The sequence below is a fragment of the Lonchura striata genome, chromosome 5, assembly GCF_050655825.1.
Source record: "Lonchura striata isolate lonStrDom1 chromosome 5, ASM5065582v1, whole genome shotgun sequence".
Lineage (NCBI taxonomy): Eukaryota > Metazoa > Chordata > Aves > Passeriformes > Estrildidae > Lonchura > Lonchura striata.
In genome coordinates, this window is record NC_140707.1 from 63,882,050 (window position 1) to 63,894,753 (window position 12,704).

Genomic DNA, 12,704 nt, shown 5'->3' on the forward strand with positions numbered 1-12,704 from the left:
TGCCTCTGGGCAGGGGGATGCTCTCTCTGGGCTGAAAAGCAGACCCTGGAGCCAGCTGAGCAAGGAAAAAGGAAGGGATGTGCTTTCCAAAATGAGCTGCTGCTGTCCAGCTGTTTTCTGTGGAAGACTCAGTGTTCATTACAGCCACATTTCACATTCAAAAAAAACCAACCAAACAAACAAACAAACAAACAAAACAAACCAGAAGAAAGGCCTCCCAGGGCTTTTAAATGTGGAATATGTGACTCTTGTAGGAAAGTGCCAAGAAAGTCAATTATTACCCTGTTCATTCCTTCTCATTGTTGTTTCTCTGTGAAGAAAACCACCATCACCCCTATTCCTATCCCAGCACAGAGTTACATTCCCTCCAGGACACACTTCTCACTTTTACCCCAAATGGCCCAAGTTATTATGTGCAGATGCATCTCTGGTAAATAATGCTGTCTCAAAAGCATCAAACTAAATGAAAAAGCCAAACTCTCTCCAGACTTAGATTCTCAGGAATGTTGCATTTGTGGGGAGGGAGGCAGATCTGGTACAGAAGACAGTGCTGTGTGTGTGGTGAAAGATGTTTCCTTTGTTTCAAAGGTCCCTGATGTTTCACAATACTGTTTGTTTCTGGTTTGGGCCAAAAAGCAAAGGCCAGTGACAGCAGTCAGGGTGCATGAGCTGGCATTTGCCATCTGAGACCAGCCATCGGGTGCCACCATTTCACCAATTTTGTTCTGTGAAGTTGTTCTTTCCTGGAAGGAAGATATGGAAAAGAGACTCACTTGAAGTAAGAAAGGAAGAGTAACAAGACATTTCCCAGGAGGCTGTCCCTCAGCTGGGGATCATAATCAATCAGTCAAAATATTCCTGAAAAGAGCCTTTTAGTGCAGCGGCACTATAACATTTAGCTCCCTGTCATATGGTATCTTTCAGAAATTATAGTTGGCTTAAAATATTAAGGATGATCAGTAAGAAGAGGAATTATGTATTGCATCCACTTTACAGGCTGGATGACATGGTCTGACACCACCCCAGCACACACAGCTGGGATGACAAGAGGTGCCAGGGCATTATCATCTCAGGGATGACTGAAAAGCAAAGTTATATTAGTTTTAGGCTTCACTGCTTTAGTAGTTATATATCACTGTTCTCCCAAGCATCAGTGTTTAGCAAACATTTATCTTCTGTATTTTTCATCTTTCTCCATGAAATCTTGTTTTGGTTGGATTTACTGGCCCAAAGCCAGTCATTTTTGTTCTTTGGTACTGGGCAGATAGAGGAATGCTCTGCTCAGCATCACTGTGCATTTCCATTCCTTGAGGACAATTTTATGTAATACTGCTAAAGACACCATGACATTACTACTGGGATTGGCCCACCTTCCCCATAAAACCTGAGCAAGAGAGCAGTCAGGTTGCTGGAGCATTGATTTAAACTATTTGCTGTCACTGTTAAAGCAAAAAGTATTGGGAAAAGGTGAAGGCTAATGTACATTAATGGGTAGAAAAAGAGGGTTAACTTTTAAAAAACTACTAGAACATTCTCTAGTCCCACCCTGAGGACACTGAGCACATGAACTTTGCCTTCCTGCCTTCATCCCTATCATACAGAGCACTGCAAATAGCCTCTAACAGTCTTCCAGTGTAGTGCTCTCAATTTGTATTTGTAATGTATGTGTCATATGACACCATTAGAATACATTTTCCCAGAAAAGAATATGTACGGCAGAGAAAACTGTGGGAAAAGGCTGTTGTAGTATTTTTGCCATCTTCATACTACCTGAAAATCTGGAATTGTCAGTGTAAGGCTTTCCTGCAAGCTGCACAGAGATTGTAGCTCTTTCTAAACAAGGCAGAAAGAGTGAATGGCAGATTAAAGGTGAGCATCTAAGTCCCAAGACATTTGACCAGGCATAGTTTATGTTTGGCCAGGCATGAAATTGTGCTTGGCAGCACAAGTAGGCCCATTGCCCGAGCTCCCTAATGAGTGTAGGACTGGGGACATGCCATGGCTTCACTAGGGGATGCAGGATTATGCCTCAGTTCCCAGGACTGTGGGGAGACTGGCATCAGGAGAGACAGAACTGCTTTTGTGTAAACAGTGCAGAAGTGCAGAAAAAAGCAAATCAAGCCAGAAGGCAGAAAGGAGGCTGCACTCAGCCCCAGGGAAGGGGATGGCAAACTGCAGCTGGGAAAGAGAGGCTGAGACTCAGAAGAAAGCCCAGAAAACAGGAATGATTTCACAAACTGCATTCACAGAGAATGAGAGCTTTGCTTAATATTGGTTAGTGCAGAGCAGTGGCCTTCAACTTTTTTCTGTCTATGGACTAAGGAAGTACTTCCAGGGGAGGTACAGAAAACAGATGTGATAATTGTCTTCCAGTTGGTTAAAAAGTGGCTGCAAAAGGGAAGGAATGTGCTCCTCACAATTTTCTGTGGGGGTCAGGCATAGAAAAACTTTTACTGAAGTAAGTAAATCCAAGTTAGCAGCAAAACCACCACTACTGCTGGCAGGGCTGGACTGCTAAGGACAGCATGTCATCCCTACCACCAGGGGCTTTTACAGAATCACAGAATGGTTAGAATTGGAAGGGATGCCAAAGAACAGCCCATTGCAACCCACTTGCCATGAATGGGGACACTTTCCACAAGACCAGGTGGCTCATATCCAACAGCACTTCCTGGTGAAGCACATCATGGGTAATCTCAGAACTGAAATGAAGGGAAAATCAAACGAATCACATAAGTCCAGCACCCTGAGCAAAGCACAAAGTGCTGGTGATCACTTCCTGAGTGAGGGAGCTCAGAACTTTTCAATACTTTTTGCCAAAATTTGGGGGGCAAATATTTCCTGAAAGAACTGTGCTATGAATAGAAGCTCATTGAGTGGGTAAGAGGCAATCATGGAATTAATCATCAGGGATTCATGAGGCAGCACAAGGCCAAAAGTCTGGTGGCTTTTGTCTCCAAAAGCACGTCATGCACTCGTGGACCGTCATCTTCCTCTCACAGCCCCAGCTAGAGCGCAGGAATGAATTGCTCATGCTTTCATCTTGAGAGCTCTTGAAACAAAAGGGCCTTGAGCCTCCAAAGCACCAGCAAAAGCGCTCGGTGCCTCTTTCCCTCAGTGATCTCAAGGCTGAATCCACCCTGTGCCTTGCTAAGCAGCTGTTAGTCACCTTCTGAAACAAAGACTCTTCCGGGAATGATGGGAGCGCTGTCTTCGAGCAGATGTGGAGAGAAACAACAGCCCAAAGGCCAGGCTGGGTTTGCCTGTGGTAAGATGTTCTCCCAGCAAGCTCAGGAAGGAGCTGTTATTTGGAAGCACCACATGGAATTCCACATGTGATATTTCAGCACTGCCTGCAGGGAGGAGGCTGAACCTGAACGCACATTTTCTTCTGCTTTTGGCCCTGACCCTTGGGTCTGGGATTTCTCATTTCCATCAAAATGCCTTTTGCAAGTGATTAAATACTAAGACACCTCAAGGTTGTGTCTCCTAAGTTAATTAATTTTTTAAAAATAGGATTTCTTTGCCTTGCAAAAGGGTGGGAATACATTCATGGATGTCTAATTTTGTTCTATTAAACATCCAAAGCAGAAGAAAATATTGAGTTAAAAAAACTGCCTGGAGGCAGGCATGACAACTCACAGCAATATTATTCCATTTCCCAAAGTTATTGCAAACAAGAACTGCTATGTCTCCACAATCAGTTGACCTTCAGCCTTGGTGTGTGGATTTAAATGCCATTGTTTTAGTCACAGCAAGAAAAATGAATTGTATTGTTGCCATTCCAGCTGTAATTCTGGGAAAATGCTTGCATGGGGTGTACCAAACAGAACCCTCAAAGGAATATTATTTTCCTCAGTTAAAAAATATATATAATTTGCCCCTTCAACCTCTGATGATCGAAGCAGCTTCTTTCTGATGAAGGTAGAGAGAAGCCTGGAGGAGTTAAGAACACACACACACAGAGCTTATCTTTACATCCTGCTTCCAAATTATTGTGTTTACATCACAGCATTTGACTTCATATCCATTTATTTACTTAAGATATTTTTCTCATTTCTTTGAAGGTGATGTTCAAAATAATTATGACAACCTCATCCATTTAGGAAGTGGTTTAGGAAGAAATCATTTCTGGCCAATGTGTTATTGGGAAAAATCCTAGGAGCAAAGCACCTTACCCAGCCCTATGGTGCAGATTGTGCAATGCAGGGAAGGCAAAAGAAAAGGTTATTGCCCTGAAGATCCAACAAGATTCCTCAGATGTTTTTTTGAGAAAAGGAATATTTAATTGCATGATCAGTGGGAATTTCAGTCACCAGGAGAACTGTAAATCTCATTCAGAAATATGTCCCAATTTATAAAGAAAGAATGAAGAGAAAGGCTGTTCTCTACTGTCAGTAAACTTGGCAGCAACAACTCTGTTGATTTCAACAGTGAAATATAAGCAATAAGCTCTTTGCTGAGTCAGAGGGCTTGAAAAACAGACTGTCCTCATGGCTACTTGGATTTCCCCTGAAAACTTCCCGCTGCACCACTTATCAAGCAAGTTTGCTTGGGCACATGAGAATAATGCCATAGGAGAGAGGCCAGGAACAGGAAGGGGCAAACCTTGAGGACTCACAGGGAAGTTCAAAACAGAAGAACTTCTTGGTGTTTCACTGTCAAGACCTCAAACAGAAATACTGTTTTTGCAGTTTCCTGGGTGCTTCCCCCAGTACTTTCCACCATCCTATGATGGAGAGTTCATAGACAGCCTTTTCTGCTGGGCAAAAGGAGAAGCCCCAAGGGAGAGAGCCTTGGGGCAGGGGAGGTACCTGGGTTGGGGTAAAAGAACTGCAGTGAAAAGAGCTCATGATTAGTTCCACTAGGCCTAAACACGATGCTGCTGCCATTATGAGGACCAGTTGGGATTTGGTCCCATCCAATGACCTTTCCAGTGCTGCATTCCCTGGTCTGAAATTAGGCCTCTCATCCCTTGCACACAAGCCCTGAGCCAGTCTGGATACAGCAGTGGGTGACCGGACAGGATCCACCAGCTGAGCACTAGTGAGGACAGGCATGGGCCAGCCCCAGCTCTTAAATATGGATGAGCACATTCCTCTCCCACCACGGGAGCTGCTGGCACCTGCTGACACAGCTGGGTGTCAGGAAACCACATAGGGTAGTTTTGGCAGCTCCTGGGCTCAGCTGACAGAGCAGCTCTGTCAGGACACCCAGCCTTGTGCTGTGCAGCACAGCTGTGCTATCACATCTGGAGCACTGAGCCACATTGCAGACAGCACAGGTGTCTGATGCTGCTCTGGATATGGCTCTTTGCACCACTTCTTGTAGCTTAACTGATGAGGCAGTTCCCATTTGCCTTCCCTCAGCCCATGGCTATGTTAGCCTCTGAGGACATACAAGTAAAAAGCATCCCCAACTTGGAGATCCCTATTTAATGCAGGGGCACTGTAAGAAAAGCAACTTGCACCTGGGAAGCACACATACAAATTTTTCTGGCTTCACAGAGCCAGCCCCTTGTGTCTTCATGCTGAACCACAAAGGCATTAGAAAGCTGTAAACAGATAAGCAGTGTTTATAGAAAGAAACAAGAGTAAGCTGGTTTAAATAAAAGACTACGGGACACTGGAGTACCTTTAAAATGGGATGCTAAAAATAATGCTGCTTTTCAGTCAGAGGATCCCCGAACCATCTCCAAAGCAGCCATGTTTTTCAGAACATCTGTGCTACAGGTGAATCCCCCACAATGGCCACTGCCAAGAGCCCTGCCAGATCTGCTCTGGACCCCAAGCCTGGTGCTGTGACCCCACAACATGCCCTCCATTTCCCAACAGGAGTGGGACAGAAGGAAGCATGAGTTCCCACACTTCTGGGTTGAATTGTGCTTAGATGACTGAATTTTCACACAAGAAGAACACTTCTGGTTTCCCTCAGGTGAAAAGGAAAAAACTGCACCCGTCCCTCAGCACCTGTTGTTCCTCCTCAAGTCATCACATGCCAGATGTGGAGGATGCCCATCAGACTGCAAGCAGCACCAAACACAGGGACAATATCACTCCTTCTGACCATGGGGGAGGGTGACTTTTCCCAGGCTATGAAGATGCCTGGCTGAAGGTCAGGGATAGCAAACTGGGAACAGCCAGGGCTGCCAGGTCTAGGGGACTTCCCTTCCAGCACGTGATGTCTCCTGCCCACTGTGAACATGTCAGGGACAGCTGCCCCCAGCCAGAAATATCTGACATGAATCCTTCCTCTCTCTCCATGTCAGAGCAACCACAGAAATGCACACCTCCCTTGCTCAAATGCCAGGGGAGGGTGCCAGGGCAGCCTCAGGGATGGATGCCTTCTTCACCAAAATATCACAGCAAAGATGTTAGCAGCCTCAGCTAAGACCACTCCTCAAGCAAAAATACCAGGATGGGAAAGCAGACCCATGCTTGAATACAAGCCCATCCTTTGATGAAGATTTAGGACATTCCTGTCAGGTTTGAACTCCCAGCTCATTACTCAGTCATGTAGTATCTCTAATGCCAGAAGAAACCAAAATCATCAAAGTTCTCTAGAGTTAGCTTGGTGCAGATATGACCAGAGAGGACAAAACTATCATCAAGTGAGGCTAGTACCACTAGTAGAAAAGTTCATTAGAGGGGTTCACACTGTTGAAGTCAACAAATCACAGTTTTACTGCAGGTCAGATCTCTAACACCAACCTCCTTTCAAGAAGACCTACGAAAAAAATGGGGTTTCACCACTTGGAGAGGAAGACAACAGAGGCAAAACTATGACAAAAGGATGAAGATAAACTGCTGCCATGTATGTTTCTGCTGAACATGGTTCTGCTTGGCTTTCATACCTGGATTTGAAAAAATCATGAGCAGATCAATCTTCTCAGCACAAGGACAGGATTCTACCTGCAGCAATAGGGTCCATGCTGGAAAGTATGTCATTTTGCAGGAGGAAGGAATCTTTTTGGATCTAAGAACGTTAGGCTAGGTTAGTGCTTTACGACTTAAAAAATATTCCATATTGCTTGGCTTCAAGATCTTGGGTTTACATGTTGCTTTCAAGTAGCAAGATAACACTAGAATTGGCCAACTTGATGGTTCCCTTTAACCTCAGACTGAGCTTCCATAGGTGTGAGTGAAAATTCTGCTCCCCACCTACCAGAAAACATAGCCTGCACATGGAATTCTTTGGAGAAGGCCAAAAGCAGGCTTCAGAGAGAGCAGAGATCCATCCCTTGGTGTGCTTCTGTGATAATTTTGAAAGACAAAGAATGCTGTACTTAAAAGCATATAGCTTAGCACATGCATAATTATCAAGGGTTGTGAAGCACAAATGAAAACAAAGCTGGAGCAGGGAAGTAGTTCACTAAATAAAGAGGAAAAATGAGAGGTTGTATCCTGTGGTCTCCCAAGGTGTCTCAGATTGGCTAAAAACAACAGTCTCCTCAGACTGAAAGGTTTCAGACTTGGACCCAGGAGGTGCTCTCCACTAACCTGCCTTCCTCTAGGGCACCTAGAGAAGTCCAGTTAGCTGCAGTCTAGAAGGTTCTGTCGTCACTGACACATACAGAAACTGGAAGAGAAAGTGAAACTTCATCCTAGTGATTTCTGCTATTGTCTGGAAAGTCCTGGGTATCCAATCTTTGCCCACTACTCCTTGGTTATGTCTCTTACACAAAGCATGACCTGTCATGGGAACTTTTCCCTCAATGGTAAGCACTGTGTGACACAATCTGCTGCTGAACTCAGAGCCCCATTGCCCAGGCTCTGCTCCTGTCCCTATGCTGTAAGGACAGCATTTGGGTATATACACATAGCTCTTCTCAGACTGGTTGCTAATGGAGAAAAATAAATCTTTTTTATTACTTGTTGTCATCATAAACAGGGGAGAGGAAGACACCTCAATCAGTGGAAATATGTTGTAAGCTGACCCAAGTCATCAGAGTTAAAATGCACAAAAGTCTTGAAAGCTGGATCCAGACCTCCAATCACTTACTGTCTGCTCTGCCCCAGCTGCTGAGCAGTGACAGTGCCTTTGGAGCCAGCAAGTTCCTCCATGGCTTACTGACCTGTCATGTCCCTGTACTCAGGGAGAAGAACTGGGCCCCTTCATGACCTAGCTGACATTGCTCTGGTCTGCAGAGCTGAGCCAGACTTCAGAGCTCAAACTTTCATTCTTTCGCTGACCTCAAACTTTATGAAGTTTTGGAAAAAGCCAGAGAAATGTGGCAGGTGTGATTTCTTGGTCTTTTACCTCACATTCTAATGAGGACCCCAAATCCTCTTCTGCTACCCCTTTTTGCATGTGACACCACTTCTATAAAATTATCCCACTCTATAAAATTATCCCACAGTGCACAGAAATAAAAGAGCTATTTCCCAGCACAGGAGGATGAAAAGCAATCACCTACAAGCAGCTCATGTCACAGCACATGCAACCCTCACCACATGCTGCTTCACATGCCTCCCCCAGCACTGCAGGAAGGTCAGCCACCCTAGGGACATCCTTCCCTATTTCCCTCCCCAAGCTGCTGCACACCCCATCCCACATGGAAAAGCTGCTGGATCCTGACCCTGATTTTCCAGTCCAACCCCACACTGAGAGGATTTACTGACTCTTCCAAGCAGCAACTCAGGCCCCTCCACTTGGGCTTTGTATACCCCACCAGCTCCAGGAGATAGCCACCAGCAGAAGGTGGCGAGGAGTGCCTGCTTGCTCAGAAAGCTGCTACCAGCCATCTGCACCCAGACCTGCTGCTTTTCTACTTTGAAACATGCACAGCTGGAATTGCTCAGTGCAAATGAGTTAAACTCATAGAAAATTGCACAGGAAAATTACTGTCTTCCCTGTCTGGTAATAAACGTAATGAAAACAAGTTTGAACAAAAATCTCAAATACCATTCAATGAATAATATTGAATTCATGGACTCCAGGAAGAACATCTTTACCCTCATGACAATCTGCTTCTTGACACACCTTTAGCTAACAATGAGGATAACAGCTTTTCAGCACCCTGAAAGAAGAAATTAAAACCACACTTCAAAAATAATCTCCTTATAAATGCTTCTTGTTGATAATATATTCATTTTTACAGGTACATCTTTCATTGTTTAATGCAAAGAATTCACAACTTTTTTTAGTAGAGACACACCACATTTGCAGACTTCTGCTTATCTAAATTTGGATATTAGGCCTAGCAATAACATTGACTTTGATGCTCAGCTGAGAAGTCAGAAACAATCCCATGCAAGTCACTGTTCAAATTTAAGGAAGCAGCTGCAAAATAAAGTTACAAATCTCGGAAGCATGTCTTGCTTTTAAGTGTAAGTTTCAGGTGAGAAATATATCCTGTGTATTAGAGAAGTCAGGCATAAACCCTTGGATTCCAGGGATTGCAGACTTCGGTTAACTTCTAAGACAGCATAAACTATAAACACAGCATATCAATGTAGTCCTGTGCTGTACACTGAGTAGTTACAGAGCACAGAAAAGTTCCTGTGCAGCACTGGAATATGTGCAGCCTGGTTTAACATGGTTACCCACTACCCAATGTTATTTAAGTAAGTACAAGACACCTGTTTCAGGAATCAGGTAACATAGATAAGCAACGTCATGCTGGTGTAACAGCAGGAGGTCAAAGTGCTGTGATACATTTGGTTTGGGTAAACAAGGGCAGCTAGGGGATGACACCCAAACTCTACGGTTTTAATTTAAAAACTAATTACAAGATGCTTCTTCTTCTGCTCTCTGCTGGCAGAAGTGCCCTGACCCCCTTGAAATTAATGTAAAACAGATACAGATGAGGCCCAGCAACAGATCCCATTACATGAACCTAATTTGGATCCCGCATAAATCATTCTATACAAACATTTATTCAAGAAAACAACCTAGGATGCCCACAAATCTGCAGCTACATTTGCTGCAGATGTACACCACTGAGCATCAGACTCCCTTGGACTTCCTCCATCCCTAACTGCAAGAGTCTCCTACAGTCAGGGCCTCCAGTGGCTAAGCTGGGGATGAGACATTTGTCTGAGCCAAGTCCAAACACCCTCTGAATATTTAAAGAGAGGTTTCAGTGGGTCTGAGATGTGTCACTGAGCCACTTCCCAGATTCCCAGCACATCTGTGACAGACACCCCTGCATCCTTCAGGGATCACATAATTGAGGATGTGAGGAACCAGCCCCAGGTTCCTCCCCTGCATCCAGAACAGCATCCTCTGCTTTCAGTCAGTCACAAACACTGCCTTCCCAGCCATGCCCAGAGCTCTGTGTGAGTGTGTCTCTGTCTGTCTGTCTGTCTGTCTGCATAACCCTTGGACCACACCACTCACCCTGGTTCCTCCCAGGAGCCATATCCCTTCACCTCCTGCATGAAAGGGTCATTGGATGCACCATCAAGCTCACTTCCAGCTGTGCTTAAACTAGCTCTAACTGCAGATTTCAAACTTTGCCTCCTCTCCCTCTCCCACTGGCATTGGAGGAGGTGATGAAATACAGAGGAAGTTTCAGCACTCCAGGGCAAAATCTTGCACTGTTTCCAATGATATTCAGGCTCATGTGGCACCCAGAATTTCCAGCCCATGACCATGGGTATTTCTGATCACTGGTTGTCAAGGGGCAATCCCAGAGGGGAACCCTCCACCCAGCACAGCCAAAGGCTGGCATGACATGAATCAGTGTTTTCAAGATCATGGGTTTGCCCATCAGGGCGTCCCCTCTGCTTCTGCTTCCTGTCTTGGCAGGCATTGCTGAGGGTGAGGTTTTTCCCTGCTGCAATGGACTTCTTGGAAAAAGAGTGCCAGAGAGGAAAGTGGCAGTGCCAGCAGATAGGATGCCTGCCAAAAAGCACAGACCAGGAGAGGCATCTGTTCTCCAGCACTGTGCCAGCTCAACTGGGCACCTTCTTCCGGCACAAACTATGGCCCCAGACCATATCTGCTGCTGGGAGGTGTCCCCACACAGGACCTGAATAGCCCCTCCAAAAGCTGTGTGGCCAGGTGCTGAGTGTGGGCATTAGGAGCACCAGGTAAGCTCATCATTAATACTCAGCTTTAAATCCTTGGACCCCTTTTTTACATTCTGCATTCGACCAAAGCTATCAGATGTAAAACAGAAATTGCCCCAAGTGCAGTAACCAGACACTTGGAGTTTCTACCTGCCTCACTCCCCACCCCACAGCAGCTTCCCAGGAAAGGGGGAAGAGGTAGGCTCTGCAGGATCACAATATTTTGACTTTCTGCCTGCAGGGCAACTGCTTCCACCCAGATCTCATCCAGATGTGTGCAGAAGATGCTTCCCATTGAAGCTATCAAAGCAAGGGACAGCACAGCTCTCACAGCCTTCACAGACCCTCTGCAAAGGCCCCCCACAGCCATTGCTGTCACCCAGGCATCCCCTGGCTGCCCTCCAGCCAGCTCCTGCTGTGGCAGCATGCTTCTCCAGGTAGCAGACTCACCACACTCCATGGCCAGGGATGCCAGTGACTAGAAATCAGGAACAGAAATAAGGAAAACAAGTCATAGAATCATGGAATAGTTTGGGTTACAAGAGACCTTTAAAGGTCATCTAGTCCAACCTCCCTGCAATGAGCAGGGACATCTTCAGCTACATCAGGTTGCTCAGAGTCCTGTCCAACTTGACCTTGAATGTATTCAGTGAAGGAGAAACTCTCACCTGTCTGGGAACCTGTTCCAGTGTTTTACCACCTTCATCATAAAATGTCTTCCTTTCCTAAGATCTAAATCGACCATTCTTCAGCTCCAAACCATTACCCTTTGTCCTATGGCAACAGGCCCTGCTAAAACCTTTGTCCCCATTTTTCTTATAGGTCCGCTTCAAGTACTGAAAGGCTTAAGAAGGTCTTCCACCACAAGTGGAATACAGATTTTCAGAGGCATTGGGGTAAGGAAGGAAGCCTGTCTTTTTCAGTTTCTGGGCAGGGAGTCAATCCCCACTCTGAAGGTGCTGGAGAGTTTTCATATCTCCTGGGAGTTCCGTGAGCCCTGCTCTGGGGAAGGCACGATGCAGGACCCAGATACAGGTGGCTGTGCTTTCAGGTATGCACCTCATCCCCAGAAGCCTGCTGGTGGCAGTGCCCTGCTCAGAAAGAATAATGGAATTGGAAAGGATCTACAGGGATTATGAAGTCCAACACCCATTTCTACACTGGACAATCTTAAAAGCCACACCATGTGTCTGAGAGCATTGTTCAAATGCTTCTTGAACTCTGGCAGGCTTGATGGCATGACCACTTCCCTGGGGAGCCTGTTTCAGTGCCCAACCACCCTCTGGGTGAAGAACCTTTTCCTGATATCCAACCTAAACCTCTCCTGACACAGCTTCAGGCCATTCCCTTTGGTCCTGTCACTGGTGACCACTGGGAAGAGATCAGTGCCTGCCTTATGTCTTTCCCTTTGTGAGGAGGCTGTAGGCTGTGATGAGGTCTCCCTAAGTCTTGTCTCCTCCAGGATGAACAAGTCTAGTGACCTCAATTGCTCTTTGTATGGTTTCCCCTCTAGACCTTCACCATCTTTGTTGCTCTCCTTCTGACACTCTCTAACAGCTTTATGCCTTTCTTATATTTCTAATAGCTTTATGCCTTTCTTTCTTTCACCCCCAGCACTCGAGGTGAGGCCACCCCAGTCCAGAGCAAAGCAGGACAATCCACTCTTTTGCCCGGCTGGTGATGCTGTGC